Raw genomic sequence first — 7,535 nt, 5'->3', positions numbered from 1 at the left:
CCCCCCCCCCCCCCCCCCCCCCGCAGCAGCTTCTCTTCTTTATCTGCCTCCTGACCCACTCACCTTTATGCTTATGCATCCAGTAATACCTGGCAGCTCCTGCTGAGGTCTGCCGCTATAGGAAACAGAGAGCAACAACAGCAGCAGATATACTGCAAAGAAACTTTCCGTCTCCCACAGGGGAATGCCCTTTGTCTGGTTCTTTATTGACCATAGTGGGTAAGCTGGTTGAAATGACCCTCTGGAGGTTCACTTCCAGAGGAGGGCTTAAACATCCACCCACGGGCGAGGGGAAAATGGAAAAGGGAGAAAAGCAACAGCATGGCCTAGTGGAAAGAGCACAGACCTGGGAGTCTGAGGACCTGGATTCTAATCCTGACTCCACCACGTCCCTGCACTTCTCAGTGCTTCAGTTACCTCATCCGTAAAATGGGAATTGAGACTCTGAGCCCCATGTGGGACATGGACTGTGTCCAACCTGATTCGTTCGTATCTACCCCAGACTATAGTACAGTGCCTGGCACGTAGTAAACACTTTACAGATTGCATTAAAAACAAAAAAAGAGAGGGAAAAGGCAGCCCGCCACACCCTGCTCCATCGCTCCTGCAGCCAGTCAGTCAATCTCTGGTGTTTATCAGGCGTTCACTGTGTGCAGAGCTCTGTACTGGGTACTTGGGAGAGTACAGCACAATAGAGTTCACGGGCACCATCCCTACCCTCAACTCTCTGGCCCAACGCCGCAGGAAAGAGCTGGCAAAAGAACAGAAGAAAGTCCATGTGGGCATGCATTCCCCATGTGGGAAGCTGCATGCCCGGTGGGTACTTGTACAGAGCTCCTCATCACCAGGGCAGGAGATGTTTTAGCAACGTTTAGATAAATAGATAAGGGGTCTTCTGCCATAGCACCACTTCAAGGGAATCATCGCAGAAAGCTTGTGGAGGCAGAGAACGGGGCGGGGACAGAGTGTGTCTTCACCACGTCCTTGTCATCCAAAACCAGAGCTCAGAATGGCCCCAGAAGACCGTCAGTGAAGACGGAGGTGAACACCTTCCTTTCACTTTTCCTTCCCCCTTTCTCTTCCTTTGTTCTCTCCCTTCTTCTCCTCCCTCTGCCCCTACTCCAGTCTTCCCCTCTATCTGTCCACCCCTCTATTCCTTCTCAACCCGAAGCCTTTCAAGCCCCGCCCCCTGTCCCCACAGAAGCGACGGAATCCTTCAGACCCAGTGGCTGGCTGCTCAGACGGGAGACTTGACTGGAAATTCTGTTCTTGGCTCGTCTCGGAGCGCCTTCCTTTGAAGCAGAGGGCCCGGTGAATCCCAAGGAGGCAAAAGGGAAACAGAGAGGAATCACAGAGCTTTACTTAGTATAAAGAGCAAGTCACTGCATCTGTATCTCCTTGTCTGAGTGCTTTTAAAGCCCGATTTACACAGGTTGAAAGTGACTCCCTACTTAATTACTCTTCCTACACAAACACAGATAAATCTCTTTTGCCCCAGAGTTTCTTTCATCCGAAGTCTTTTCTTTAGTCTCATAGTAATGATAGTTAATGATTATGGTACCCATTAAATACTATGTGCCAAGCACTGGACTAAACACTGGGGCATGTACAAAGTAATCAGGTCAGTCCCAGTCCGTGTCCCACACGGGACTCACTGGACATAGTGTGCACGTTGAATCCTCATATTTCAGATGAGGAAACAGAGACCCGGAGAAGTTACGTGACTTCCCAAGGTCACACAGCAGGCATGTGGCAGAACCAGATTAGAACCCAGGTCCCTCTGGCTCCCAGACCCGTGCTTTATCCATTAGCCCACACTACTCCCCTGTGTTAGACCTGATTATAATTCCGGCTCTGCCACTTGCCTGCTGCACAACTTTGTACAAGTCACTTAATTTCTCTGTACCTCAGTTTTCTGGAAAACGGGGATTGCTTATCTGGCGTCGATCCCATTGCTTAGCACATAGCTCTCGTTCAACGAGCACTGTAATTATTATGTTATAAACATTCATAGATTTGAATTTATTTTTTTCTGAAGCATCTTCAGCATTCCCACATTTGCCACTCCAGGCTGGGATCTGTCCGGCTTAAGGAAAATCCCCAGCAGATATACCTTTTTTGTTGGGTTTGGTTTGGTTTTGTAGTGGTATTTGTTAGGGGCTTACCATGTGCCTTGCTCTCTGCTAAGCTCTGGGGTAGATGCAAAAATAATCAGGTTGGACACAGTCCTCCTCCCACATAGGGCTCAGAATCTTAATTCCCATTTTACAGATGAGGTAACTGAGTCACAGAGAAGTGAAGTGTCTCGGCCAAGGTGTCACAGCAGACAAGAGGTGGAGCCAGGATTAGGACCCAGGCCCTCCCACTCTCGGGCCAGCTGATTCCCAGGCCCGTGCTCTTCCCTCTAGATCCTGCTGCTTTTTCAGGTGTTCGTCAGAACTGTCATTAGCTTCATCTTCCAAGGGGGTTGCAGGTCTGAATTAAGCTTGCCTGTTGTGCTTTTGGTTCAACAATTCATTTTCAAGTCATTTTAATTGTATTTAAGCACTTACTATGTTCCAACCCCTGTGCCACGCACGGGGATAGGTACAAGATAGATTGGACACAGTCCCTGTCCCATGAGGGGCTCACGGTCTAAGGAAAATTCTAAAATGCAGGTTATTGGTGGAGTTAACTGGTCTTATACTGGAGGTAGATCGGCACTTGCCTAGGAGAGTTTAGGTTAAGGTTTGCCTGACAAGAGCGGGAAGTCAATCCAACCCAATGATTTTTTTCTACGAGACAGGCTCACCACAGATAGTCAGCATAGTGAGGGCAGGGATCATGTCTGCTTATTCTCTGGTACTCTTTCAAGTACTTAGTACGGTTTTCTGCCCAGTTTCTTCCCAAATACTATTGTGTGGATACTTCTTTAAGTTCATTTAATATTGCAAACAGCTTGGGTAAAAGCCATTCAACTCTGACCTGCAGCTTACAGGTGGCTTTGCCCCCGAGAAAAAGATGTTCCTCGCTCCATGTGACACTTGAGAATGGAATTTTATAAGCTCAATTCACCTTGAAATGGCTTTTTAGTGGGTGTAGTCCTCAGCAGAAATGAAGAGCTTTAGAAAATTCTTTTTCAGAGGCAGTAACCCCAGCAACAAGAATCACAAAAATGGAATTTAATGTTGTGGTGCAACATGTTGATGTGGGGGTTGTGTCTAGCACAGCTTTGCTATTATTTCTCAGAAGTTTTTTTTTTTAAAGCAGCTTTTGCAGGTTTTTGAAAAAGCCACTTAAAAACAAGGAAGCAGAATAACATTAAGAGCAGAAGAAAGAATGTCGTACCCAATCTTTTGGGAACTTTTGCAATAATTCCACTTTCTTGTTTGGAGTCAGCATTTTGGCAAATATTAAGGCAGAGTTTGATGAAATATTTTGGCCCACACAGAGGTCCATACATGTTCTTCCAAAGAATTTCATCAAGTTGACTTTGGCACTGACGGAACACAGCTTGGAAGTTCAGCCTTGAAAGCACTGATAGTCTATTATGCCCCTTGCTATCAGACGCTCCCCGTTGCCATTGACAATGGGACGACACCTTTCTTTTGAATGTCTGCCATCATCAAGCCGATTTGTCTGAAAACAGCTACTCAACAGATTCATTTCTAGTTGTTTTTTTTTTTTTTCCCAGTTGAGTTCAAGTAATCCCCCAAATCCCATTCGGTCTCTTAGCAACAGGAGCTGTTACTGAACTAGGAGAGAGTTACCAGTACATCCACCCTCTTGCAATGATGGAGTGTACAGTTTTAAACCCCCAACGATATTTAAAATGAAATGCAGTCGTCTTGGGGAAGTAAGAACAGTGATGTAGGTCTATTAACTCCTCCAAAAAGGAGCTCAATAACCTCAAATCCGCAGTTGCGCCGCTTGGGATAAAATATAAAGAATTGTTCAAACCCTTAGGTGTTCTTCTGAAATAAAATCGCAATGCTGGGTTCCTTCTGCTCAACATGACTGCTGTCAGGAAGTCTTCTTTTCTTGTTAAACAACATAGCCTAATAGAATGGTGGTAGAGTAAGGCTGGTTTTCAATTTAAAGTTGGAGCATGTTCTTAGTGGTATATGTACAATAAGAAACTATTTGTTGATAACCCACCTTATTAATAAAGTAAATTCCCAGGAGAATCATTTTGGCCTAGGGCATGCTTAACTTTTATAGGTAGAGAAGCACTGTGAATTTGAACTCAAAATTCGTCAACCCACAGCACGTTTTGTAACTCTCTGTCTTCCTCCGCTTCAAGAAACTTTCTTATTGGGTGTGAAGTGGATTCTGGGAGTTGGGTTGAACTGAAACAGGGGTCCTGGTAGGTTGGTAGAATGTCTTGTTGGTAGGAGAATCGTTCTATTAGATGGGGGAAATAAGTACTAAACCTGTTCCCCCACCCATAGATGGTTCATTCATTCAGTCATATTTATTGAGTGCTTACTGTGTGCAGGGTACTGTACTAAGCGCTTGGAAAGTACAATTCAGCAGTAAAGAGGGACAATCCCTGCCCACCCCGGGATTATAGTCTAGAAGGGGGAAGACAGACATCAAAACAAGTAAAACAGGTATCAGTATAAATAAATGGAATTATAGCTATATATACATCAAAACAAGTAAACAGGCATCAATATAAATAGAATTATAGATATATACATTTGTACGTAAGTGCTGTGGGGTGTGGGGGAGAGAGCAAAGGGAGCGAGTCAAAGTGACGCAGAATGGAAGGGGACCTGAGGAAAAGGGGGCTTAGTCTGGGAAGGCGTCTTGGAGGAGGTGAGCCTCCACTAGGGCTTTGAAGGGGGGAAGAGGGATTGTTTGGCAGATGTGAGGAGGGAGGGCATTCCAGGCCAGAGGTGGGATGTGGGCCAGGGGTCAACGGCGGGACAGGAGAGATGGAGGCCCAGTGAGAAGGTTAGCAGCAGAGGAGCAGAGTGTGCAGGTTGGGATGTAGGAGGAGAGAAGGGAGTGAGGTAAGAAGGGGCAAGGTGATGGACAGCTTTGAAGGCAATAATGAGGAGTTTTTGTTTGATGCAGATGTTGAAAGGCAACCACTGGAAATTTTTGAGGAGGGGCGTGACATACCTTGAACGTTTCTGTAGAAAGGTAATCCGGGCAGCAGAGTGAAGTATGGACTGAAGTGGGGAGAAACAGGAGGTTGGGAGGTCAGAAAGGAGCCTGCTGCAGTAATCCAGTCGGGACAGGATGAGTGATTGTACTAACAAAGTTTATCAGTAGGCAAGTCCTGCTATTGGTCCTTTTTTTGTATGGTATTTGTTAAGTTCTAACTATGTACAAGGCATTGTATTGAGTGCTGGGGTAATAATAATCATCATCATAATGGTATTTGGTAAGCACTTACTATGTGCCAGGCACTCTACTAAGCGCTGGAGTAGGTACAAGGTAATCGGGTTGGACACAGTCTGAGCTGGGATTAGAACCCAAGTCCTTCTGACTCCCAGACTGGTGCTCTATTCACTAGGCCACGCTTCCTCTCACAGATATGAGACAATCAGCTTGGACACAGTCCCGTTCCCGCATGGGGCTCGTGGTTTAAGATGGAGGGAGAGGAGTTATCGAATCCCCATTTTACAGATGAGGAAATTAAGACATGAGGAAGCCATGTGACTTGCCCAAGGTTACCTGCCGGTGAGCGGCAGAGCCAGAATTAGAACCCAGGTCCTCTGACTTCCGGGCCCCGTGCTCTTTCCACTAGACCATCCTGCTTCTCGGTATTCTGGGAGTTAAGTGACGCGCTCCCGGTGACACAGCAAGTCAGTGAAAAAGCGAGAATTCTTACCATTCAGCAACTGCTCCCGACACCAGATCCCAAGAGCAGGTAACTGCAGGTCATTACCTCCCCGGTAAATGTTGCCTGAAGTCATCAGAGACTGTTCCCAACAAGACAGGACCTTATCTTCTCAGGGCTCCCGTTGAAAGGTTCTCCTCGAGGGCCAAGGCCTGTCGAGACCTGTCCCACCTACTAAATCCATCGGTTTAGTTCTGTAGGAACAGAGACAAGTCTCAGGGGCGAGAGACACTGTACCAGAGTGGAAATGAACCTCCCTCCTTCATCATAACATGTTCCTTCTCTTCCACTTCCCACACCCTCCTCTCTTCCCCTCCACCTCCATTGGATTGAAAGCCCCCTGGGAGCAGGGAACTTTGCCTTTCTTCTTGTGCCCTCTCCCAGACTCTTACTACAGTGCTTTGCATACAGTAGGTCCTGAAACAATACTATTGATTGACTAATAGAACACCAGCACTTGATTTCATTATTATCCCTCGGATTTTATTGAATGTGGCATAAAGACTGAATAGACATTACCGGAAAAGCGGACAGTCAGTAGTGTTTATGGGGAGAAGCAGTGTGACCTAGTGAAAAGAGTATGGACCTGGAAGTTGAGAGATCTGGCTTTTAATTTCAGCTCTGCCACTTGCCTGCTGGGAGACCTGGGACCAGTCACTTAGCTTCTCCATGACACAGGTTCCTCAACTGTAAAATGGGGATAAATTACCCATTTTCCCTCCCTCCGAGTGGGTCGGGAACCAGGTCTCACCTGCTATCTCTTATCGCTCCCATCTGAGTTTAGTGCTTGGTATATAGGAGGCATTTAACATAAACCACCATTATTATTATTGTTATTATTGAGGGCTTACTCGGTGCACTAGAGAATCAAGCTCTGGGGTGGGGATCTTTTACCTTTGATTTTTTTCCCCATAGATTGCATCCACAGCCTGGAATGTAAGTTGGTTCCAGGCCTGGGATTCTGGGGACCTGGGTCTAATTGGATTTGTCTCCAAGCTTATTTCTCTGAACCTGAAATTCCTAAACACATCTTCTACTGAAATGACTTCTGTCCACCCTTCCAACGTTTTTGAATGACAGAACCCCCTCCTTATTCCCACTTTCTTTGCTGAAAACGTGTGGGCCAAATGCTTGCCAATCTTCCCAGCCGGATCCAAAAACACTGACGTCTTGTGAGCCATTCAGACAGCTCTCCAGTGAAGCCACTGGGGACCTGCCAGAAATTCCAATCTCCTGGCAATCTTTTGGCGAGAGAGTTTCTTGCCCACCCCTCCACCCCCCAGTAGGTTCCCCAACATGGTCTGCTTTGACTGTCTTGGTTTTGTCCAGGAACTCAAGCTGCGATGTGCTTTCCCTTTATTTTCTTCAGTTGTGTTATTTTGAGGCAAAAATGTGTCAGGCGCAACTTGTCCCTGGCTAGTGCGGAACAAGTGTGGGCCATGGCAGAGAAGAAGCCAAGCCAACCCCATAATGCGAGACAAAGCCCTTCACATGGCTGTCTCGGTGTCCCTGGTTTTTGCCGTGGCTTACTAAGGCTCTTCCAGACGACCTCCCAGAGGGAAGAAAGGGAAAACGAAATGTAATGCTACTCCAGTTGCTGAGTGGGTGGATAGTTTTGTGGAACTGGAGCTAGGGTTCGTATATTCAGGGGGTGTTGACAGAATAGGAACAGTTGGCACATGTTAATTGGGGTTCAAGGGGC

General features: G+C 46.6%; 1 long non-coding RNA gene across 1 annotated transcript in view; it reads right to left on the bottom strand.

Annotated features, from left to right (window-relative positions):
* Positions 1-530: 530 nt before the first annotated feature.
* The window catches only part of LOC103170215, a 180,155-nt gene continuing 173,150 nt past the window's right edge, over positions 531-7,535 (bottom strand). Inside the window, exons 7-8 of the long non-coding RNA XR_003766095.2 lie at positions 5,825-6,027; positions 531-1,292 (exon numbers count right to left, since the gene is read on the bottom strand). This is a non-coding gene — a long non-coding RNA (uncharacterized LOC103170215). The remainder of the gene's footprint in view (positions 1,293-5,824; positions 6,028-7,535) is intronic.

The sequence above is a fragment of the Ornithorhynchus anatinus genome, chromosome 18, assembly GCF_004115215.2.
Source record: "Ornithorhynchus anatinus isolate Pmale09 chromosome 18, mOrnAna1.pri.v4, whole genome shotgun sequence".
In the NCBI taxonomy this organism is placed as follows: domain Eukaryota; kingdom Metazoa; phylum Chordata; class Mammalia; order Monotremata; family Ornithorhynchidae; genus Ornithorhynchus; species Ornithorhynchus anatinus.
Note: the sequence above shows the minus strand (reverse complement) of the source record. Positions and strands in the feature narration are given on the sequence as shown.